At 44.4% G+C, this 24,612-nt stretch overlaps 1 protein-coding gene and 1 pseudogene across 5 annotated transcripts in view; one reads left to right on the plus strand and one right to left on the minus strand.

The window, feature by feature from the left end:
* The window catches only part of LOC144114521 (uncharacterized), a 50,413-nt pseudogene extending 32,772 nt beyond the window's left edge, over positions 1–17,641 (plus strand). The window contains exons 2-5 of the transcript XR_013311046.1: positions 5,338–5,406; positions 6,544–6,628; positions 11,114–11,980; positions 12,764–17,641. The product of XR_013311046.1 is annotated as an uncharacterized LOC144114521 (transcript). The remainder of the gene's footprint in view (positions 1–5,337; positions 5,407–6,543; positions 6,629–11,113; positions 11,981–12,763) is intronic.
* LOC144114520 (uncharacterized) overlaps positions 1–24,612 on the minus strand; it is a 436,123-nt gene that overhangs the window by 344,725 nt on the left and 66,786 nt on the right. The gene's annotated exons all lie outside the window — the stretch shown is intronic.

Consider the following 24,612-nt stretch of genomic DNA (forward strand, 5'->3'; position numbering starts at 1 on the left):
CAGCCAGAACAATTTGTCGGCAGGGGGACGAAGACAGAAAGGAGGGCTTCTCCCTATCCATTCTTAAAGGTTCTCTGAAAAGGGTGTTTGAGGTTGTCTATGAAATGCTGGCATATATAGAGTACAGGCCAACGAGCGTGCATGCCGCGTACAAGATCTCAAAAGCGAGCCGATAATTTACAATACAATTTTTAAAACTCCCGATTCCGCGCCTACCGGCGACCTGTGGTGCTGGGCTTGCGCCCCAATCCGCGCTCGTTACGTCAGCATCCGCACTCGTTACGTCATGTAGCGCTGGTTACGTCATGCAGCGGACTGCTAGCATTGGTTCTCGCGCATCGGCAGCCGGCGGAGGGGGGCGAGTGCGAGGGGCCGGCGGAGGAGCGCCGACATTTCAGCGTGCAAAAAGTGACGAGAGGAGAGGGAAAGGCGCAAAGACGCGGAAATTCAAATTTTGACTACATATAACCCAGCTTCCACAAAACGCATCTAAAAAATTCTTGCTGGAGGATATTTGTGAAGCAGCGTCCTTTAGCATCCTAGGCGCATCGCATCATTGTTGAGACCCCCTTTCACAGCCACTCAAACGCAACAATCTGCAAGACGAAGTGGGTAACCTGTTTAGGAGCCATGAAAACTAATCCCATGTAGGTGGTGAGAGCCATAAGCAACAGCCATCAATGAGCTAGCGGCCTATGTTGCCTGTCCGACAGCGTTGGTCACGCATGCAGCTGTTTCGAGTTTTGAGTAAAGAAAAAGAACAGAAAGAAAGAGGGGATCATCCAACGAGCACATGAGATTCACGATATTCACGAAACCCGTGACGTTAGGTTCGGCGAACCCGCCGCGGTGGCTCAGTGGTTAGGGCGCTCGACTACTGATCCGGAGTTCCCGGGTTCGAACCCGAACGCGGCGGCTGCGTCCAACGATATATGAGACAGACACTGCGCCATTTCCTTTTCCCCAAAACCAATTATTATTATTATTATTATTATTATTATTATTATTATTATTATTATTATTATTATTATTATTATTATTATTATTATTATTACTACTACTAGGTTCGGCGAAAGAACCAGAGTGGAGGGAGGCTCGCAGAACTCTTGACACAACTGATAAATGTTTTCGTGCATTAAAGAGACACTGAAGTAATTATTACTCCGTACAAACTTAGCACTGGGTAAAACTCGATCGTTGGCTTTTTTGGCTCCTCTGTTGGCGCTCGTTCGGCAGCAAAGCGCAGCATGTGCCATAATTAGAGGAAACACGGTTACGCGTGGCCGCCGCGCTTCGCGAAGCGCTGCCTCCAACAGCCGGCGAAAATCAGCGGCAAAGGCACATGCGCAGTAAGTACGTCCGGCTGCACTCTCCGCGCATGCGGTTGGAGCGCGGTGGCCACGTGTTGCCGTGTTCCCGCTAAGTGTGACACATACTGCATGTAGAGTTGAAAAATTAAATATTTTTCTCCCGCCACTCGATTAAAACTTGTATTGTTGACGATGATGTCGAGAGATTTATGGACACCGTGATCGCTGATTGGATGCGGATGGTGCTGTGGTGTCTTGTTCATTTTTTTCTGGCATTTTCCAGCTCACAGAAGCCCCGTTTTCAGGGAAAGTGGCCTCATTCTCATTAGAACGCGGTAATCTATCGACATACAGGCCAACTTCAATCGGTCCTCATTGTCCCTTAATACGTAATCGCACCGTGGTTACCTGTGCAGTTCGTTCTCCCATGTTATTCACTCAGTACCCATCCTGTTCTTTCTCTTTTGCTGCCGAAAACTTTCCACTTATGAGCAGCGTAGAAAGAAGTGCGAGCCCTGTATTGCCCTGCGTATCGCGTACGGTACAGGCAATACTCGTGCATTTATTTCCCCTCTAGGGCACGAAAGCATATCAAATCCATGTAGCATTACGTCAACTACATTTCCCGACATTAAACTGAACGTATTAAATATACATTGGTTAATTTCACCGACGTCATAGCGGCCGATATAGGTTTGAGACCAGAACTACGGCGGAAACCTGCGCGTTTTTCTAATCCACTTATCGCCACCTGCCCCGACGTGCATGGTGGAAGATATGCCTTGGACTCCATCAAGGTGGCCGTGACGTCACTGTTAGATAAAGCAACACAGTAACGCTGGAACGGTATGCACAGGGAAAAAAAGCACGACAGAGGCGCCGACTAACAACTGAGAGTTTAATCTGCGCGGCGCAAAAATGGCATGCGCACTCAGCCTCGACACAGTCGCGTGACAGAACCTATCTTTCCAGGGCTTCTTCTTTAACTCGCCTCTTCACGTTTATTTCGCGCCGCATAAAAAGAAAAATCGTGGGGCCGTTTACCGCACCTTAAAGGAGTATAGACGCCTAATTTTGGTGGAATGTTTTCTTCTATACAATGATGCGGAAGATGCTACTACGCATGAATCACTATGAGATATTCGCCTACGACCGCTAAATAATTTATAATCGATTTTTTTGTCATGCTGTTTCGGTTCCAACAGCCGAACGATGGCTGTGACGTCCAATAGTGCTTTTTGAGGCATGGAAAAACGTCCATATAATCGCTGCTTCATCGTTTTAAATTACTGCAGTGCTGAAGACAGCCTTCCTCAAGAGCCGGAATGACAACGAATGTGGAAGCAGCTTTTTTCACGTCTCGCGTGACTTGTAAGCACACGTTGACGTCACAGTCCTCATTCGGCTGTTGAATAATAATAATAATAATAATTGTTTTTTTTTGGGGGGGGGGGAGGAAATGGCGCAGTATCTGTCTCATATATCGTTGGACACCTGAACCGCGCCGTAAGGCAAGTGTAAAGGAGGGAGTGAAAGAAGAAAGGAAGAAAGAGGTGCCGTAGTGGAGGGCTCCGGAATAATTTCGACCACCTGGGTATCTTTAACGTGCACTGACATCGCACAGCACACGGGCGCCCTAGCGTTTTGCCTCTATAAAAGCGCAGCCGCCACGGTCGGGTTCGAACCCGGTAACTGTGTGCTTTTGAAACCAAAACCGAAACAGCACCTCAATTACGGTACCTATTTCTTTCTTTCTACTCTCAGTCCCTCCTTTATCCCTTCCCTTAATAATAATAATAATAATTCCCTTACGGCGCGGTTCAGGTGTCCGCCGAATTGGGAGAAAGATACTGCGCCATTTCCTTTCCCCAACAACCAAGTTTCACAAGAACTGCGATTATAAATTATTTAGCGGTCGTAGGAATTCTCGTACGACCGATAAGTAATCTATAATATACATAGATTACCAGGTGGTAATCCATGTATAATAATGACTTACGCAGTATTACAAACAAGACAACACGCGCCTAAAAGTTAGGTGTCTATACTCCTTTAAGAGGGCAATGCGACAGCGGTGTGTTCTGGATCCATTGCGCACGGATGGAATTTAATCAAAACGGCGGTCACCCAAAACACAGCGCGAGAGACTGGCAGTTAAACACGCGAGATGTTCGGCTGAGGCGATGGCGTTGCTGTCTAATGACGCCACAACTCTCGACCAATCACTGAATTTAGTGACAGAGAACGCCAGGGTTTTATTAATTAAAGGGAAAGTGAAATGGACTTTTTTGAGAATGCGAGGTTATTCAAGAATTCAGATCTATGAAGCTTCTAGGTAAAGCATACAAAGTAGTTTTGCGCTAACATTTAAAATGGTGACGTCACAGATTAAAACCGCGACGATGTTCAGGCTTCTCCTCACTGCGTTGGAGGAGTACGGGGAGACCCCTGGTGACGTCATTGTTGCCGAAATTTCTGATGTCCGCTGCCTTCGTCGACACGCTGTCGTGCGTCTTCCGATGCCGCCAAACAATGCTTCGTGAGCTTCACCTTCGATGGCATTCGTGTTCTTGAAACAAGCGTTTCTTTTCTGGAAGCTAAGCGCCGCCGTGCCCTACGTCATCATTGCGGCATCTGGCTGTAGCTGTGGCACCCGCCGCGCTTCGATGGAGGCGAAACGCTAAGGCGCCCGTGTGCTTTGCGATGTCAGTGCACGTTAAAGATCCCCAGGTGGTCGAAATTATTCCGGAGCCCTCCATTACGGCACCTCTTCCTTTCTTCTTTCACTCCCTCCTTTATCCCGTCCCTTACGACGCGGTTCACGTGTCCGTCGATATGTGAGACAGATATTGCGCCATTTCCTTTCCCCAAAAACCAATTTGTCGCTGTGACGCCGCTTTAGTAGGCGATTACGTCACCGTTTCAAATGCTAGCGCAAAAAGATTCCGCATGCTTTACCTGCAAGTTTCGCACATTCGGCTCGTTTAAACTCATCGAATTCTAAAACCTCTTTAACTGCCCGTTAATAAACGCTTAATCGCTGCCAGTGCCTGTGCCATCCTTGCTATTGTTCCAGTGCTTTTGTTGTCATGTCTCAACACGTGGCAGGAGCGTCAGCTGCTGCAACGGATAAAGAAAGCATGCTGCGTTCTGCTAAATCAGCAAATCAGTACCGGAGTGAACGATTCTGACTGTCAGTACCAATTTCTTGCATTTATGGGAGTGTGTGTGTGTATATATATATATGCATGCGCAGTTTTCTTGAAACGCTCAGAAATTATAGTTTGCTAGCTTTTGATTAGCCAATACATTTTATCTCTCAGTGTACTTTATTTCCGTTAGTTTAATTTCAACAACTTGGGAACCACGAACCGCCAGATGCTCACGGCCAGAAATTTAGTCCGAAGTTCTCGTGGCGATGGGGGAGCGCCCGTCGCTCGCGTGAAAAACCCTGTCAACCCGCGCCTGTTTCAAAGATGGGTGATGCCAAGCCCTGGACGACCAAGATAGGTGGAGAAACAACACCTCCGAAGTTTCTCACACATACCGGCCGGCTTCCAGCCGCCTTACGCAAATCCGGCCGGGAGCGAGCTGCCGAGTAGAACGGGCCACGCTGCTGTCCGAGCGCTCGCCCGGCGCAGCTTTCGCACGCAGCCTGCAGCTTCGCCCAGGCTAGATTGCGTCGCAGGGCCCCCCTTGGCGATTCAGTAGACGTTGCAGCTCGGGTCGCGGCGTGCGCGCTTTGCTGCGTAAATCTTTGATTTTTCGTCGCCATAACGGCGCTTGAAGATTACAACGGCCAAAGGGGCACTTCATTAATTAGGGATTACGCGCCGCTGGTCGTTAGGGCGCGGCCGCCGATGGCGGCGCGTGGATCTGCATTCATCAGCGCGGCCGACGCGGAGCCTAAGCCCCGAGCGCATAGACTGCCGCGCCGTGCACACAGACACGGCGGACGAGGCGGCACTGCAGGAGCGTTATATAATAAAGCGCATTTATGTCTCTGTTTTTCTCTTTGCTCGCACAGGTCTCGGAACTTGCCGAGGATTTCCGGAACCAGAGGCTGGGCGGGAGCAAGAAGCGAAACGACGACGAGGTAAGGCCGCCAGCTGCTTGTCGCGACGAGTTAACCAATTAGGCGGCTCGACGTGAACTCCGCCAACAGGGGCGAAGCTGACTAAGGTGTACAGACGCGCAGGATGTGCAGGTGGAGTGAGAAATTTTTAAACAAGTCACGAAACAATAATCGGATGATGTACCACGTAATTACGGTAGTGTCCTCGCCACTGTGACGGATATGGTGACACTGACACCTCACAGCTTCATAGCTCAAAATGCATTGTGTTCTCGTGCAATCACCTGTGCTGCCTAGGGAGCCACTGACAGCCAGAGAATGAAGCGCTTCGTAGTTCAATGCTGCGGGGCATATGGCTTACTCAGAAGTGAGCCTTGCACAAATTCTGATGAAGGTGTCCCACTTTGACTCAAGACCAGAAAATGCACACTACATGAGAGTGCTTTGTCCCCATACTTTTCACAACTGAGGCCATAAATGCAACAGGCCAGCTGGGGACACAGACTGCCTCACTAGGCTTACTTCATCTGTAGAGGCCGGCCTTCTGTTGCAGTCCCCAGCTTGTTTTCGTCCATGATGCAATGTTGAGAAACAGGTGTGTTGCGCATGCATGCCAGAACTGCCTTTCTAATCAATCCGCATTGCCAACAATAATCAGGGAAGGGGAGTGAAGGTGCAGGAAGAGAAAGCTGAGAAGATCTAGCACTGGAAAGTGTGCCCAGTTGTGCTACCAATGCATCAGTGCAGTGGTTTAAAAAGAGATGTATGTTCAAAACAGAAATAATTGTCAAACTAGAAAAACTGTACCAATGCAAGCAAGACCCACAAAATAGCTATGAAAGTTAAACCTATTGAGAAGCATGCTTGTGCGCTGGGTAACATCATACACACAGCAAGCAGCAGTAGAATGCTAATGTCGGAAGCTGCTAGAAGAAAGGAGCCAAAAGCTTACAGTGAATAAAATTAGTGATTTATTCTATGCACGATTTTTTCCTTTTCAATTCTAGCTGACTAGAAAAGAGAGCTGAAGTTAAAGAGTAGGCACATGGTTCATGATGGTTGTATGGTTGCTAGAGTTTGGTGTTTGGTGCCTAACCATCCGGTTATGCGTACACAGGATTCAAGGCTAACCAAATGCTTACTATGTGCCTCTTGCAGACAAAGCACCAGCAAGTGGATGCACTGGAATACTTCGAGGGCTCAGGGATGGAGCCTGCTGAAGATAGTGCTCCACATCCCACTGGTAAGTTATCCCAAGACCAAGGCTCTTAGGAAATAAGTTATACCCCTGTCACACGGGACTTCTTCTCGGCCTTTGCCGTAAAGTTGTCTTATTGCACTAAAGGAGGAAAACCGAAAAGGAGCAGCGACGCTGCTACACGGCAAATCCAATGGAGCTAGAACGCGGCCTCCGTGAATGCCAAAAGTCACCGCTGTGTGTGAAGCGGCGCTAGTAGCATTATGAAATTAAAGCAGACGGTAGCACTTCAGCTAAGAGTGCATTCGTTTATGTTGGAAAAAGTAGCTATCACGATAATAAACGAGCGTTCTGACGGTGAGAAACGGATATTTTGAAACAAAGTTTCTTTTTCTTTTTTCATCGTTCTCGGTCCGACCACGGTAGGCGCACTTTTCCGTTCGGCTCCTCGTTGTGTTCGAGAAGTGTGCTTTGTTGCTTGTGTCTTTCTGCACACAAGAAAACTCAAAACACGCACTCAACAAAGAGCAAACGAAGAAAAAACAGCAAAGCGAGATGCGCAAGCACGTGTGTGTCGATGCGGCTGCTGAAAAGCGTTCAAGTCCTTTCTTAGCAGTGTGGATGTCTTTAGTCATAGCCTCCTCTACGGTTAAGTGCACTGTAACGCAAAATTAACCATTGAATAAGATAAATTAGATATTTTTTACGGTTTCAAAACTAAAAATTGCGTCAATTTTTTATTCTTTGAGCTCGCTAGCTGGCGCTGCCGTCTGGGTTGCTCCTTTAAGCAACTTTAAGGCCGCTGACGGCCGCCTTTATTGCTACGGAACTTTATTGCAAATGTCTCGACGCTTTGCCGTGTAGATGCGCGTCACGCGCCTTTGGGGCAAAGGACCATAATTTCTAAGGCCTTACAAGTGCCCGTGTGACAGGGGTATTAGACTACCCTACTGCAATGCCTTTTGCAAGGCCATTTTGCTGCTTAAGACGTATAATCGACTGATCAACACAAAGAGCCCCCAAAACAGGAACCACTTGTTTGCCCCCCAAGAAAGTTTAGCAGTTTTATATCCTTGAGAAGTGCTTATTTTCACTTGCTATTCCATAACTAAAACCTTACAGTCATGATACAGTGATAGCTTAAAATCACTTGGAGACTGGCCATAGCAAAAATTCTATTCAGAATGAAGTAGGTAAGAAAGTAACAGTCTGGCTTATACACATATAGTCAGTGGAGTTTAACGGGGTTCATGTCAAATAGAACTGATTTCTCAGTAATCTCTCTGCCACCAACAGGTAGCATACTGCGGTAGTATATGTTATATGTTACTTTCATTGTGCACTTCTGCAGATTGTCCAATCTACATGCAGAAACAGTATTAACTTGATAAAAGGCAGCATGAGCTACCACACAGAGCTGATATTCAATGCACTCAGTTTCATCATCACATCTTGCCCATGGGGTAATTATTAGGTCTAGCTAAAAATTGACCACCTAATGCTTGAAGCTACACCTTTTTACCTCGTGGGTAAAGTGCTGTGTAATGACTTTTTCTCAACATCAGCAGCATGTATTCTTAAAGGAAACTGCATCGGAAATTTTCTTTAGCAAAGCTTCCATGGCAAGCACAGTGTTTCTGTCATAATATGAAAGGATAAGGGGCAATAACTTGTTTATTTAATTCATGGCCTTTCATGCCTCCTGTCAACGGTCTAAAACACCTTTCTTGCCCCTTTCACAATCGACAAAGGAGAGGGCTAACAGACCAAGATTCATCTACAGCATTCTACAGTATAGTACAGGGCACTTCATAGCTGCCTAGAGGATCTTAGCTTAAAAGGTGTTGCTCTGAGTAAAACAGGTTCTTTTCACAATTACCTAAGCCCTGCTCCAAAAAGTTATAATTTCTTCCAGGACATGAATTTCACTGGAAGCTTTTGTTTTACTTGCTATGCCAATTAGCCAAATTAAATACTGGATGACCCTTGCACTTTACAAAAGGGATTTCAAGCTGGTATCATTTTTGTGCCATTCACATAGACGCTGGAATTTTGCATACACAGCACATGCCACATAATTGAAGTAATAGTTGAGAGAAAAACTGACGCCAACCAATATTTTCAACTTTATACCCAACGTTTCGGCCCCTTCTTCAGGGGTGACTAAAGTGTGCCAGCAGTAGCAGCGGGTTGCTGCCTTCACTCTCCCTTTGTTAGCACGTGGCGCAGTCCACTAACGTACGCGGAGGGGAGCGTTCCTGGAGTCCTATTCATCGCCTCCCTTGTGAGCCGGATGTGCCATGACTCCACGTGTCGTCTCTTGAACAGGTTTGGTTCTACGCCCAAGATGCTCACCTCCTCGAAGGCTGTCCGGTGGTCGGCGCGCTCGCAGTGTTCGTCGAGGGGATTGGATTCTGAATTCATTAGCTGGACGTCATTTTTGTGTTGCCTTATTTTTTTATAGAGGTTTTTGTTTCGCCGATGTATGAAGCCAGGCACTCTGAGCATGGGATTTTTGTAGACGACACCCGGTTGTTTTTCTCTGGGGACGCGGTCTTTCGGTCGTTGTAAGAAGCGGCTTATTTTCGAAGCAGGTTTGTGAGCCACGTGGATTTCATGTTTTCCGAGAATGCGTGCGAGTGCCTCGCTGGTTCCCCTCACATATAGAAGCACAGCGCGCAAGTCTCGTTGTTTCATTGTTGGCTGGTCCCCCTGTCCTCCGAGCTTGACGGCGACCAACGCGTTGAATAAAGCCACGTGTGTAGCCATTCTTCTGCAGGTCGGCGAGAATGGAGGCTTCTGCTTTTTTCTCTGCTTTGGAGGAGCAGATTGACCTTGCTCTTCTAAGGAGAGAGGAGACGACGGTTCCCTTGTGGCTAGTGGGATGGTTGGAATTAAAATTTAGGTAGCAGCCGCACAAAGTTAAAAATATTGGTTGGCGTCAGTTTTTCTCTCAACTATCTCAAGAACCCAACCAGACGAACTTCCGTCGAATATGCTTTCGTTCAAATAAGTGAAGTAAGAATAAAGAAAAAAAAAATACTGGTACACAATAGAGAAGTGAAACAGGCAATACTTCTGACAGTCACCTAGTATAAGCGGAGGTGGTTTTTTTAAATTATCATTAGCCAAAATAATTGCTTTTAAATATAGTGAACTTACTAACTGCTAGGGATACTCAAAAGTTTCGACCAGAAAGCAGTAGGGTGTCAAAACAAACCTCAAATGAGCTCTTTCGGAAAGCTTCATTTCAAATGCTTTTTCCACTGTCTGAAGAAAGCATGCGAAACTCCAAATCCAATGGGTCGGGCCCCTTGGTAGCTCGCGTACCTTTATAGCGAATCTGGCTGCGCTAACCTGGAAAGATCATAGCAGAGCACCGCTGGGCATAGAATGCTCGAGACAGGTGCTCTTCTGAGGGCATTTCTATTTTTGCAAGCTTCATTCAGGCTGTGAAAGTAAAGAAAGAAATAATAATAATAATAACAAAAACTTATTATCAGTTGTCTTTACACATTTTTTCGTGCTGATCCTAAGCACCTCAGTGCTTGTGTGTGAGCCGGCAGAAGCATTGCGTATACCATGCAGTGGACAACACAACGTTTCACAAATATAGCAAGTTTGGTTCAAAAATCAGCACTGTTGAGTACAATCGAAAGAAAGATACCTTTTCAGAATTTTGCTCTTTGTGGTTTCTTTTGGCATTTTAAAACTTCCTAATATAAACTTTTCACATATATCCAGCATTCCAAAAGTTAGTTATTAACTAACTGGTAAAGTTATTTTCAGTAGAAAATACCAGTGTTTGTGCTATGTGACTGCCAATTCGCAAGGCCTGCCACTCTTTTTGTTTTTGAATTCATTTTCATTACAAATTTTAAGTTATATAAGGTAAAATGCTAAGGGGAATCCCCCAGGTTGGAGTAGATTTGTAATAAGGGAGTAATTACTCATTGGCAATCACCCAAGCGCAGCCATATGTCTACAGAGGAAAGCTATACAGCTTTCTCAGAAACTTCGCAGTTAAAGAAAAATTCGTCCTGGTCTGGGGTTCGAACCCGGGACTACCGCTTCACCGGAGCAGAAGCTCTATCAACTGAGCTAACCGGGACGGCAAGCTTATGGAAGGGCGAGAGCGAATTGGTCAATAACTCGAAGTGGGAACTGTGTTGGTGAAATGCTTTGGGGAATCCCCCATGGTTGAGTAGATTTGTAATAAGTGAGTAATTACTCATTGGCATCCGCCCAAGTGTAGCCATGATCACCCAGAGCCAACAACACAACATGGAAGTAGGCGACAATGGCGTGAGTAACCAGACTGCCAAGCGCGGCTACAGAGGAAAGCACTTAAGGCTTAGCCAAATGACTGTGCTTGAGTGGATGCCAATGAGTAATTACTCGCTTATTATAAGTTAAATAAGGCACCCAATACTGCTGGATTATAGCAATGTGAACAAATTTACATTTTTTTCTTTTTTCTCTTCACTCGAATTCACTTTTCTCAAACATATTTTTTGTATTCCTCAACAGATACAGATGCAGAAGCCCCAAAGCATGAAGTTCGACACCACCGGGACCTTTGGCAGTTGGTGCACAGTTTGCAGAAAAATGTCCAGATACTTTCTCATGATCAGTCCAAACTGGCAAAGGACATCAGCCGAATACGCCGAAATAGCACTGAGCTGTCCGTGGCAATGGCTTCACTACAAGGAGCTTCCAGCACAGCCTACTCTACCCAGATTGATAGCCAGCTGCGTCAGCTAGAAGACCAAGTTCTGGCACAAAGTGAAAAGGTGCGGAATATTTCCAGCTGCTTCCAGAGTGTTGACAAGGTTCATGCTTCAACTGTAGAGCTCTTCAGGGACCTGCGCTCACTTGAGAAGAAAGTGGACAGGGGTCTGACTGATCTACGCAAGGAAGTCTCCAAGTGCGACTTTGACGTGGCCACTGCTTTGTCACTAGCCAAGGCTGTCCGACAGGATGAGCTCACAAGACGAGCCTCCCTTGCTGGCCTTAAAAATGACATGCTTCAGGCAAAGACTGAACTTGAAAAAACTCGCTACAAGATCCTCAGCTTGGAAGGAGTGGTCCTCAACACAACAGTGTCAAGTCGCAAAGCAGGTAGTGATTGGGTTTCCCAAGAGGTGAAGATTGCAAACCTTGAAGTTGGAAGTACGCGGCTTTCCAAGATGGTTGACCGCAACAGTCATAAACTAGCACAGCTTGCAAGGTCACTGGACAAGGCAGTTAACCGTGAGGTTCTTGACGAGTGGAAGAGAAGGCAGGAAGACTTGGCCAGCATCCTACACAACATGACTGAAGAAGTGCCTAAGATAAGAAAGAACATCACACGTCTTGAAGGAGAAGTGGAAAAGATAGAGGACAATTTGCCCCAAGGCAAGTGTTCATAAACAATGTGAATATCCATAAGCAACGTAGTGTTCATAGACAGTTTCATGCGCTTATATAGTTTGGCACATATTAATATCCCTGAAGACACCTACAACCTTAGCACTGCCAATTAGTATGTGTGGCTATCACTATGTGTATGCCATTGTTACCTCCTGCAGCTGTTAGCTACTCAGATAATATGCTTTTGTGATTTACTAGGGCTGCATATGTAGGAGCTAATTTTATGTTCAGTGAATATAGGCAAATGAATCTGCTTAGTCTACTTAGCCAAATATTCTCACCTGCTGTCAATATTAAAATGTACTGTGACACAGTGATAAGTGTTCTATTGCCACTTACTGGAACATCTGCCTGATGCTTCCTGAAGATTGCTCACAACTTTTGTAATCCTGAAAACATTGTTAATGTGCATAATGAAGAGAATGTGCCTAATTATGTGTTACATGTAAGGCCACTCACAATTCCCCACTGCTTTTGCCAGGCAGGAGTAGCCAGCCCGTTTAATTACGCTTTTATGGCACAGCAAGAGCTCATGTTAGTCAATACACAAGTTAAATGGTTCGTATTGAACAGATATTTTCTGTTCCGTGTGTGGCAAACTAAACTGTGGTTGCCAAGCTGTTTGGCTGATTAGAGATATTAAAATAACAGAGTTTGCCTGAAAGGGTGTCTACTGAACTTACTTTAGCTTAGTGTACACAAGCTAGAAAAATTAGGTTGAATTCTTCCCAATTCTAAGCAAGCTTGTCTTTAATTTCTCTTTTGCAGACTGTTCGTCCAACATCAGTTACACTACAAACAGCCAACGCAGTGGAGTACGACTTATCCACCCCCGTAATGCCGAGAAAGCCCGCCAGGTCTTTTGCGACATGGAGACAGACGGTGGTGGCTGGACAGTAGTGCAGCGCCGACGTGACGGCTCTGAGGACTTCTATCGCAACTGGGATGACTATAAGCGAGGTTTTGGTGATGTGTCTGGAGAGCACTGGCTAGGCAATGATGCACTACATGAGATCACCTCTTCCGGAAACTACTCACTTCGTATTGACCTCTGGGATGTGTCTGGAAATTACAAGTTTGTTGAATATGATCATGTTGCAGTTGGTTCAGAAGCTCAGAGATATCGACTTGAAGTATTGGGTTACCACGGAAATGCCAGCAATGCCCTTGAGTACCATTCGGGTATGGCATTTAGCACAGCCGACAGAGATAATGATTTCAGCAGCACCCACTGCGCTGTGTACTACTCTTCAGGCTGGTGGTATAACCACTGCCAATATGTAAACATTAACGGCAAATACAATGTTGGCTTAACTTGGTACGACATGGATGCCCTTGAATGGGTGCAACTTTCCAGGGTGGAGATGAAACTGAGACCTGCCACAAGAAGGAAGAAGCGAAGGTGGACAAAGGCCAGAGCTGCCTGAATGAGTGACAACTGGCATTCATGTATCTTCTTTGGACTCAGCCAGAAAAAGGCTCTTTAGTTAATTTATAAAAACAAGTGTGTTGTACATGTGCTACGATGCTAGCTGTGTGATTGTGTGCAGAAGAACTACGCATGCAGTGCACAGCAAGAGATGAGCCAGCAATTCGCCAGTGCCATAAAGGACAAGTTGTTCCTGTGGGCAACACAAGCTGTAGCATCACAGAGCCTGTCCACCTAACAGCATGACGACACTCAAGGGACCAATAGATGAGTGACGTGAAGGTACACTGTTTGCATCACGGACACCACGCAAGCTGGCAATGGCTTTCCTGGCACTTAGGGACTGCCTTCTAGAATGCCAGGCCTGTCTGAGAGCCTCTAGCCACTATTCAATGAAGGCACACATCATCAGTGCATGGCCAGAACTTGAATCAGCACATCTGCAGGCATTTCACCACAAACACAAGGACAAAAAAATTCTGACAGTGTTGTTAAACTCTCTGTCAGCTAGCCCATAACAAGAATTTCATGTGTAACTAGTGTTGTGTTTGCCTACACCTTCCTTTCTTATTTCAAAGTGAGCTTCAGCGTATGACTTCAGCCTCTCTGGGAAGCAGCCTAAGCTTTTTCTGTGCTTCTGGTCAATGTCAGCTGCAATGGACAGACCAAAAATGCTGCATGCCAGTCACAGCATGTGCAGCATAGTCTGCCACAACACCCTCCTCCCAGTGTTTGACAGTGCCCATAATATTAGCAGCATGTCCACACGACACACCTGCGAAGAGGGCAATCCTGCCAGTGTGCTGTTTGTTTGCATTTCTTGTTGTGAGAGATGTTGATGTGGGCATTTAAGGGCATTTGAAGGTGCTGTACTGTCAACCTAATACCACCTTAATCCTACGTCTCGTGTATGAAACGGCAGCATTAAGTGACGGCGCCAAGGGAGGTGAGGGGTGGTGGCCACCACCCCAATCATTTGTCGGTCAAAAATTTAATTTACCAAGCATTTGCTTCAGTGTTAAGGCAGAGACTTGGGAAAGTTTGTATATCATGCTTAAGAAGGAAACGCAGCACAGAAACATGGGGAGGAGAAAGAACAGGATGGCACAGTGAGTTGTGCTGTTATGTTCTTTCTCTCCCCGTGTATGTGCACTGTTTTTGCTTCTTAAGTATCTCCTTCAAACCGTTGCAAGGAAGACACTTCCTGATAATGCAGCTCGTATTAGGCCCTCTTGCTGGTAAGCAAGTGTGTGAAGCTCTCGCTGCTGCAATCTGTTGATTTTATTTATTTTACCCTCATGAGTAGCAATGCAATGCGGGCAGCATTCCTACCCCAAATTTGAATAGCCATCCTCCCTTATTCTCGTCACCACCTAGCTGAAAATATCCTGGCGCCGTCCCTGGCAGCATTTTTACACAACAGCTGTTCACAATATGCAACAGCAAAGAGCCATGACCTTCAATTACCTCAGCACAGAACATAAAATAAGCTAAACTAAGCATAAAAAGCAACTCCTCTATTATTATCATCCTAACAAAACAATATTTGTTTTATTTTGAGATTGGACAAGCCTTCAATCATCTCTAGGAATAACATTAGTAAAGAAAGGCTAACCTTGATGACTATACGAAACACCCAGTAAACATTCAAGCAACAGCACAATCAAATGCCCTTTCCTGTGTTTCTCTCAGCGAGAGAGCTGTGCTATGGATTTTGCTGTAGAAGGTGAACAACATTCACCAACATAAAAGTAGAAGTGTGTTAAGACATCAGTGTAGACCTAGAAGACACTTCCTGCCTCCTAGTGAGAAATGACATGGTTATAATGAGTTTGTCGTTATTCATAACACTCAAATATAAAAGCCAAGAGTATCTATATTTAGTTGAACCAGCTGCTAATAATTCTCTGTGCACTCACACAATCAAAGTACTATTCCAGTGTTCCAGTGTTTCCAGTGTTTTGCAATTATGGTAGAAAAACCACTACTTTATGTTAATGTTACATTCACTAAGCATCACATATGACAGTACTTCAAATATACTAGAAACATCTTAAAGTTTAACTGGACTATGATTGTTATTGAAGATAGGTTCAACCCTGATTCCACTGCTTTTTGGGGGACGTTAGTAGCAGTCATTCGCTTTGATCATTACACTGTCAATCATTGTTCGGCGAGCTTTCACCGCAAAGAACCCAGTAAAATGGTGGTCGGCGATCTGCAAGATCATTGCAGAGATGCTAATAGAAAATGTTTGCAATAATGTAATGAATATTAAGGTATATTCTTCCAGAGAGAATAATGAGAAGAGGACATTAATAAAGGGAAAAAATAAATAGATCAAAATGAGAATGAAAAAAAGATGAGGATAAGGGTCTATACCCTAAGGCTGCATACTCATAATAGCTAACCACAAAAGAATCTGCAAACAAAAGTAGTACAGCAATTATATTTAGTTTTTGCATCAACGGAATTTTGAATAACAACGCATTTTTCTATTTCGAGCCCTTTAGAAAAACACTGAACAAATGAATACATTTCTGCTGCAGTCAAAGAAACTCTGAACATATGCGTTGAAGCAGGAACAACAAATACCCTAACTTTGTAAAAAAACGAAACTACAGCAGTTTGCAGTTTTCACAGTTCACTTCTTTGTTCAAAAAGCAAATGCGTCTATAGGAAAGAATTGTTCAGTTAACTGGGAACAATCTTGAAAACAGAGAAAATGTTTACAATGAAAGGCGTCAGGATTTAAAAAAATACACAAAACCTATGAAGCAGCCTAACTGCAAACTTGCAACCATGGAAACAATAAAGAAACAATGGGCAAGCGTTACGTGACAGTTTCAAAGCCTAGTCACAAAGATGAAGAAAAGAATGTCAGCCTAGCACATTGTGCACAACATCAAGCAAGACAAATAAGAACACATCTGCTGAAATCTCATTCATGGAAGGAGATTCGTGCCTATATTGGCAGCAAAGGCAGGAGAACAAGAGAATTAGTAGCTGTCGGAATGGTTTCAACTGTAAATGGCAGGCTGTTACAGACTGGCTGTGCTCACTCCCATTTATTCTTCATGCAAGCTTGGAACTCTTTTGTGTTCAGTAATTAGGTCCACAAGCAAAAAAACCAGCAGTTATACTTGAAGAAAGGTATGGCGCTTCATTACACAGAAAAAGAAAAGCCAAGTATCTAACAACATGAGCTCCAAAACTCTCAGCCACTGTCCTTGATGTCCGCAGATGCAAGTGCAGGCCAGCTCAGCATTCACAGTGCAAGTCACATTTACAGTCACGTCTAACACTTGAGTCACTGCATAACACATGTTCCTCACATGTCCCTGACAAGCCATCAGCTAGTCAAGAAAGCAAGCTGTGTGATGTGCCGACACGGCAGAACTTCCCTATGTGTTTTCGAAGTGCTTTTTTTCATTCAATAAGGCTGCAAATATGAGCTGAAACAGATGTCAAAACGAGTACAAGCAGAAACCGTACACTACAGGAGTTATACCCATGTTCATTATAATCCATTGACTGCATCTGTTGATGTTACTTTAGGAAAATGCCTTACATTACAGAGATGCTGACTCAACCAAAAAAAAAAAGCAGAACTAGAATGAATTTGGGAAATGGTGCACAATTTTCACAATGAATCATGTGGTGATGATTACGGTGTATAGCAACGATGGCAAGCGGTTCATAGGTAGATGTCAAAAGCATCAGTCCTAGAAATGCATTGTTGGTATTGGCACATAGTTTTTGGTAACAGTTCATCCTGTGGCATTTTTTTGTTATTTCAGATCTCATACAAAGCATCCTTTCCTCAACACAATTAGAGGAATTTGTTATGTGTTGCTTATTTATTTAGGCCTTTGTTATTCTTTATATTTGTTGCAATTGCATTTCCTGAGCAGAGGTTTTGCTGTAAGTAGTGTACGATATATATACACTTGACATTTAAGTCGTCATGTTTGAGATGAAGAAAGTGTACTGCTGGGTGCAAGATGTTTTAATTAATATAAGTGAGGCCTAGCTTTAGTAGATTATATAAAAATAAGAAAGCCTTGAAGGTATTTTTTCTCATAAGGCTTTTGTACAGGTGCAGTCGTGCTTGCGCAACTGTCTTAGACAACTGGTGTAGACAAGATGGGCCTAGGTATGCTGCTTATTGTGTTTTGTCTTGTACATAGATACAATAAAATGAATTTAAACAGCTGGCTACTGTGTCACCATGCATGTCGCTTGCTTATTCTAGTACAATAAATTCTGCACAATGTGGCACATATGACATATGCTGCAAGTGCAGTCAACCATCAAAGTACAAACTTATTTAAAGGGACAGTCTAGTGACTTTTACAAGCCATATTTTACGTGCAGAAATTGAAAGCTCCTCGCACAAATAAACATATACCCGGCTGTGGGCTGAGGAATGTGGCAGAACAATTTAAAATGTAACTTTTCAATATGGAAAAGCTGCTTTCCCATGGTAGTCGGCATCTGCCAACCCTAATATTAAAGACTCAACAACCCCGTCGCCTAGGCCGCAGCCACGGGCGATCAGCAGAGTAATGAGTCTGACATTAACTGAGATGCTTAGGTTTTACTAAAACTACAGTTTAAAGTGTTAAGCCATTTTTAAAATAACTTTGAACAGAAAAAGACTGGTGATATGTATCACAGATACCAGCAACCAATTTTTTTCCGTCAGCAGCGCCGCCAGGCGGCGCCTCAGTCAGCATAAAGGCAGCCTGCTTTTAAGAGCGTGAGCTCTTACTCATCACGTTTCGAGATTTCGTGGGATCTGCTACACCCTTGATCACAGCGCCATCTGTGGCAGCAAATAGTCATCACATTTCGAGGTTTCATGAGGTCTCCTACGGCTCTGAGATCAAAGCGCCATCTGTGGCTGCAACTAGAAAACAGCACATCTCGCGTTGAGACTTGTAGCGCCATCTACAATAGCACTGTAGAAAGAACTGCCACATGACAATGATGACGTCACGGTCCAATATGGTGGATAGAGGTGGAACTAGGTGAGTATGACGTCGGGACGAAATGGTGGCATAGTTTCAGTTTCTCCAATCCAAGATGGCGGCCATTAAAATTGGTTGTGCCTTCTCATCCCTTTCCCCCCTCACCAAAAAATATCCTAAAACGGGTAGGAAAACTATCCCGTTACGGGACCGCTATACATGTGTACATTCGTTCCGCTATATATACTCCAAGAACAACAGGCACCCATCCCACCTGGGGACAGTTGTGTACCGAATTTGGTAGGCAAATAAAACTCTATGGATTGTGGTATAGAAATAAAACCACAATTAAATAATAGGTAAACATTGTATACATGCAATTACTAATTGAAGTGTTACCATATCGCACTGCAAGCCGAATTCTAGGCCCACCTTGACCCCCCAAACGAAGCAAATTCCGTTTGGGACGTATATTGAGGGGGTGCAACTCGACAATGGGTAGACATGCATCTTAATTTCTCTGATAGATGGCGCTAGGTGGCGATCGTTCCCCTAGGTGGCGTGCGTGCACGCGTAGCCAGCATGGTGGCAATCCACCCCATTTCAAATGGTATTTATTACATTCCGTTTCTCAAGACGAGCGGCGCGTTCTTCTTCACTTTCTTCATCTAGTAAACCAAACAGCTAACGCTCGTTACTTCAACCTCTTCCAGACGGAGGCGGCCTTTTATCTGTTTCAAAACATTTCAAGAGGTGATGAAAAAGCAGAGTTAAACCATGTAAGAAATGGCAGATAGCTGTAAAAGAAAAGAAAATATGACGTCTGGAGTATCTTCCAGCAATTATAATCCTCCATATGTCGCTCACTCCTATTCAGAGTACAGCAAGTCCACTCCAGGCGATATAGCCAGGCTGGATGGAGAGCTGCGAAGTTTGAACATAGCTCAGCACTACCGTTGGTTCAGGACCGACTTTCTTAGCCAATGTAAGGATGAAATACCAACTCGCCCAGCAACTGATTAAAATATAAGCTCCTGCCATAACGTGTTCTGCTGTCATTGTTGTCATCACAGGGAAAGATCTGAAAGAATATGCCAATATTTTCATACTCCTCTCTGACAGCAGAATGTTCCTTTAAGACAAGTGCTTCCTTTTAATATTGCAATATTTGGGCTAAGTGGTGATCCATCAAAATTAGATGTTGGAATGCATGTCATGTATGTGTGATTTAATTCGCCATGTTCTACAGAACTAGCTTCTAAGAAATATCTTCGAAGAATGGTGAAGCAGTGGGTAAGCCGAGTCGTCACTCTTCCACTATGTGTCACTCACTTCTTTCCTGGCGCTAGGGGTGAAGGGCGAAGGTTTTATTGCGCATTCCAAGAATTTGCAAATCTCTAGCCCTTCCACTGAGCACAGCCATGCACTGATCCGGGCTGAGAAAGCCACCAAAAAAGGATCGCAGTACTCCTTCCACAGCACTGAATCTCTGCAATCTTTGTTCCAAGTAAGCAGGAGTTCAGAGTGGCTATGATGCAGGATCATCAGAGATCAGGCAGATGCAGCCAGGTGACCATGTTATTTGTGCTGGCTATCCAGCAGTGGGTGGTCTCACCAGCTCCCGAGTTGCATCCTACGGCCAACACCACAGCAACAGACTAAAGAGTAACAGGGCGCAAGCCGCAACATCCACTGCATGCAACACTACTTAATACAGACATTTTAGCCTACAGCTAAGCCTGTCCAGGCCAACATCAACAGGATAGTTAATAACAAGCTGCAATAAAACGGGATAAGAATACTGGAAGCTGAGCAAACTTTCCCTTCGCACTTATCGTGGTGACCTGTGCAATGCAAGCAGGCCCAACCAATCCAGGTGAATGACAATCACTTAAGTGTAAAGCTACCCAGTGACAAAGACTAACGATGAAAAGACCTAAGGGATATGCTGGAAAACTAATGTGTCCTAGGACCAACAGTGCCACTGCACCAGCACCAAGATCATCTGAGAGGCCATTGAGTAATGAGTTAACATCAACATATGTGCCACCTCAGTACGTGCCAGAAAACTAAGTATCACGAATATACACTCACAGTCGATGCCAGGAAGATGCCAGAGGATCTAGAAGTTCATTAACAAGACTCAGTCCGCTGCTTCTGTGAACTACACCATCATCGTTCTTCAAATGGTTCTCTAGACCATGCTCATGGCATTACAGCATGGCTCCTCCATTCATCTCATGCCCAAGGGGTGAACTATCTTCAAGTTGCCACCACTCAATAACAACCTTGAAGAAGGTTCCAAAGTTTGACATGGCAGCTACATTAGCCTTCGGTCCATGCAACAGAAGCCAATGTTCAAAACTTGCACACTCACAGCATCATCTTGTAAGTCACTGCTTGTCGCGATTTTCATTCTCAAGCTGGTTGCCAAAAGTTGTCGCAAAATGACCTATACAGACTTTCAAGACTTACAGGACTTTCAGGAAGGTAGGCTCAACAAGCTCAAAAGGCTCAAGTTGATCTGCCTTCCTCACCGACACAAGTACAAGGTTGAGTGCATCAGTGCTCATTTGCTGCTTCGGGACGTTAAACCCCATATATCATACTATATAAGGCTGAGTGCATCAGTGAAGGGCTCCTTTAACTGCTATGATAACCCCTCTGACACAGACCTGCCCTGCATGTCGACTAACAACTTCATGCATTCAGTGTCCATTACCCTGGAAGAATGCAAAATTTTCAAAGGATGGCCGTCCAAGAAAAACTTAGCCGACAAGCACGCATAGGAAATTGGCAACTGTACAGCATAGCCACGAAATTTGTCAACCTATTCAGGGCCCAGTAAGTAACATCAATCAGTGTGCACAAGAATTCACATTATCAATAGGCCAATATGCAGCCCTGAAGCAAACTAAAGCCTTGGTCAAAAGTTTCCAGGTCAAAGTGCTGCTGAGTCCTCTAGACAGGGCCTGGTGGCATCCCTGATCCTTCAAAGCTACAGAGAGATGAGGAAGAAAGTCCCTGTACTCTCTAGAGGTCTGGAACTTTAGGTGTGGCACAAGTTGTAGGCTACATGGTTTAGCAACAAATTTTATGACCAAGGGATTTTTGATCAAGGTTTCACATGGCTTGCTTCTGCTAGCCCTTGAGAACAATGCCATGAGGAAGTCTCAGAGAATTTGAAGACCCTGTAATCCTCCCTTCTTCAAGTCGTCAATGCTGAGCACATGTATAGATACTGCTCAACCTGGTCTGGTCTGAAAAAAGGGACAACCCAAACAAGATTCATCAAACTACCCATTTGAATCTGCCAGTAGCTGGGCATGTGCATACAGCAGCAGCTAGACTGGACCTGTGAACAAATTTCAATCCTTTGTGCTCCATTTCTTACTTGAACAGTAGTGCAAGGAGGCTAAGCAGGTGACAAACCATACAAGAACATAAACTATGCTGAGAGAAAGCAGCTGGCTGAGACTAACATCAAGATGCACACACTGTGCAGCACCAACAGAAGTCTGTCAATGCAGGAGAAGTCAGCTACTATTACGAAGACGTCAGTGACTATTGTAATGATAAATGTAATGAGCCTACAGCTTTGGGGAAGCATGCAAGCTGGGTGCCTTGATGCCCAACACCAATCGAGCCTTCCATAACAGCATCAGTCAGGAGCCTCACATCCATTTTAACAAAGCTCAACATTCCCACCTGCACTTAGGTACAGGACTCTGCAACCAGTCTTCATTCATGGCGTTCATCAGGCTGTTCAAGCGCGCAGTTAATCCATGGTAGAATGCTCAAGGCATTCCATTTACAATGGATTCACTGGCCCAGGCCCAGTAAATCGTCACCTATCAGACTGGCAGTAAGCAAAGAATAGCTGTGGAAATTGAAAGACATGACATTGGCATCAAACTGGCATGCCAGAACCTGCTTCAAACAAGGCCTGCAAGCCCATGCTGGAATTCACTGCGGTCCAGAGATGGCAACACACATGCTCCATGCATGCCAGTGACCGAGGTGGCACTGGCAGGTAGCACTGCATGTGTATGGCCAGTTGCGGTGACTCCTTGGTCATGTACCAGATGAACATTCCTCCCTTCAAACTACCCCTTCAAAAGTTTGCACATATTATGGCCATTATGTTTCAAGCCAGTAATACATAACATAGTAATATATAATTAAGCTTGGTGTAGTAGCCAGTGTGTGCAAACATTAAAACATGCCTTTTGACAATAATAAATGTGTGGAAATATTGCAAGCCATTATGTCCCTTGTGCCTGAAATGTATCCTGGGGCCTGGACTACACATACAAAACTTGCTCCCACAGCTGATGGACTGTGAATAGACATGTATTTTGAAACTGAAGGGCTCTTGAATTTTCTTACATGGCTAGATGTAGCACTCTCAAAGTGTTCAAAGTTGACTGCAATCATTCAGAAGCCAGTAGGTTGCTCTTGCAAGTCAAACCTTTTTTGAACCATTAAATGGCCCCTAAATTAGATTTAGCCAAAGGTTTTTGGAAAGAAGTCACCCTTAATAGTATAAAGAATGCCCTTGAACAAACATTTCTAACATTTCTAAAGAAGTAAAGTAATTCTTCTAAAGAGCATTTGCAGCCACTCAAGTTGGCTCGCTACTTATACTGACATACCCTCCTTTTGAATCAATGACTACTGCATGCACTGCCTATAGCCTCTGCAGGGCCTTAGGAGATGAGAGCCAATGGGAATAACAGCAGCGCTGTTTTTTTTTTCTTTTACTTATGCAATAAGTCTTCATTTCTAGCTATGATAATTTCATACAGACTCCACAGGAGCATTATCAGGTCCTGTGGAGTTTTTTAGATTAGTGCAGCCTGGTTCAATTCTGGTGTCATAGCAGCACTCACTTCTGACATCACTGAAAGTGATAGTAAAGATCAGCACGACCACCAGAGGGAGGTCACACTCATCCGCTAAGGTTTGCAAGGAGCTTGCAAACCTGAGCGGCATAGCGAGCAATTTTTCTGGGAAGGAGACTTTTCTCGGCCTTCAAATTGTGCAGAGGGTGAAGTGAGGAGGAAACCAGCCAGTTTGATTAACCCCCTCTGGGGGAACGGAGCTCCAAACAAGTCAGCCACACTTTCACTATGCCTTTGTATAAAAAGAAGGAATATTTGATCAAGACTACTGACACCGTAAGCTCTATACATTCAAAATGCCTAAACTGCCTAAGGACCTTTAGAGTGGTGTTCTTTGGGACAAACAGCTGTTTACACCAACATAAGGTGCAGTACAATACTCAGTGGACAAAAAATATTGGGAACAGGCTGCATATCACAGCATTACAACAAGGGCTAGTACTAAGAAATTTAGATTAAACTCTATCCTGTTTGGATTCCTTTCACCCCTTGCAGTGACTCCAACTTTGCCACGCCCTCACTGCTGGGTTCACAAGTCAACACACATCTGTAAGTATGGAATAATATCAAACGAAATTAGTTGTAAAATTTGTCAGCTTAAGACTGCACACAGACCAGAATGTAAGTTGCAATATGCTTTGGTATCACTTTCATGATCCTTTGATTGCAGCACCATCAGCATCATGAGGCAGAATAAACAAAAAGGCATTTTGTTGAAGCTAGCATGTGTTTCCACATCCTTTCTGTGCTGCTTGGCTGTCGTCACATGGCCACTGCGACATGGTTAAATCCAAAGTTTAACCACTAAACGCAAGAGCAAGGAATCTTTACAAGCGTGCCAAACGGAGAGCTGAAGCAGCCTGCTGTGATAAGTGAAAGTTTTATGATAACACATAAGCATTTAATTAATTTACAGACTCTAACTCCATAAATGAACACTATAAGTGTGCCCTATACACTTCACAAAGTGTGCATTTCTCTGTGCACAAGATGAAGGGAGTAATATGTCCCTTGAAAAAAAAAAATGAAAATGAGGCTGAGCTTTCATTGATGATCACTCGTGGTATATTGTGTAGGCTTGGGAATAAGTGCTTGTGAAAAGATGGTGTAAACATCTTCAAGTATTTATTATACAGAGCTGGGGCTTAAAACCTAGAAGTATTGCACAACTTTACCCCACACTTCACATATGCTTAAAGAGTGCATATGTACAGTGGCAAATTTCAGACAGAAGCAGCTGTATTTGAAAACTTGGCTTTATTTTCTGCTCGCCTAAGTAAAAAACCGATTATGTACAAAGGCAGAAAGACT

The sequence above is a fragment of the Amblyomma americanum genome, chromosome 1, assembly GCF_052857255.1.
Source record: "Amblyomma americanum isolate KBUSLIRL-KWMA chromosome 1, ASM5285725v1, whole genome shotgun sequence".
Taxonomy (NCBI): Eukaryota; Metazoa; Arthropoda; class Arachnida; order Ixodida; family Ixodidae; genus Amblyomma; species Amblyomma americanum.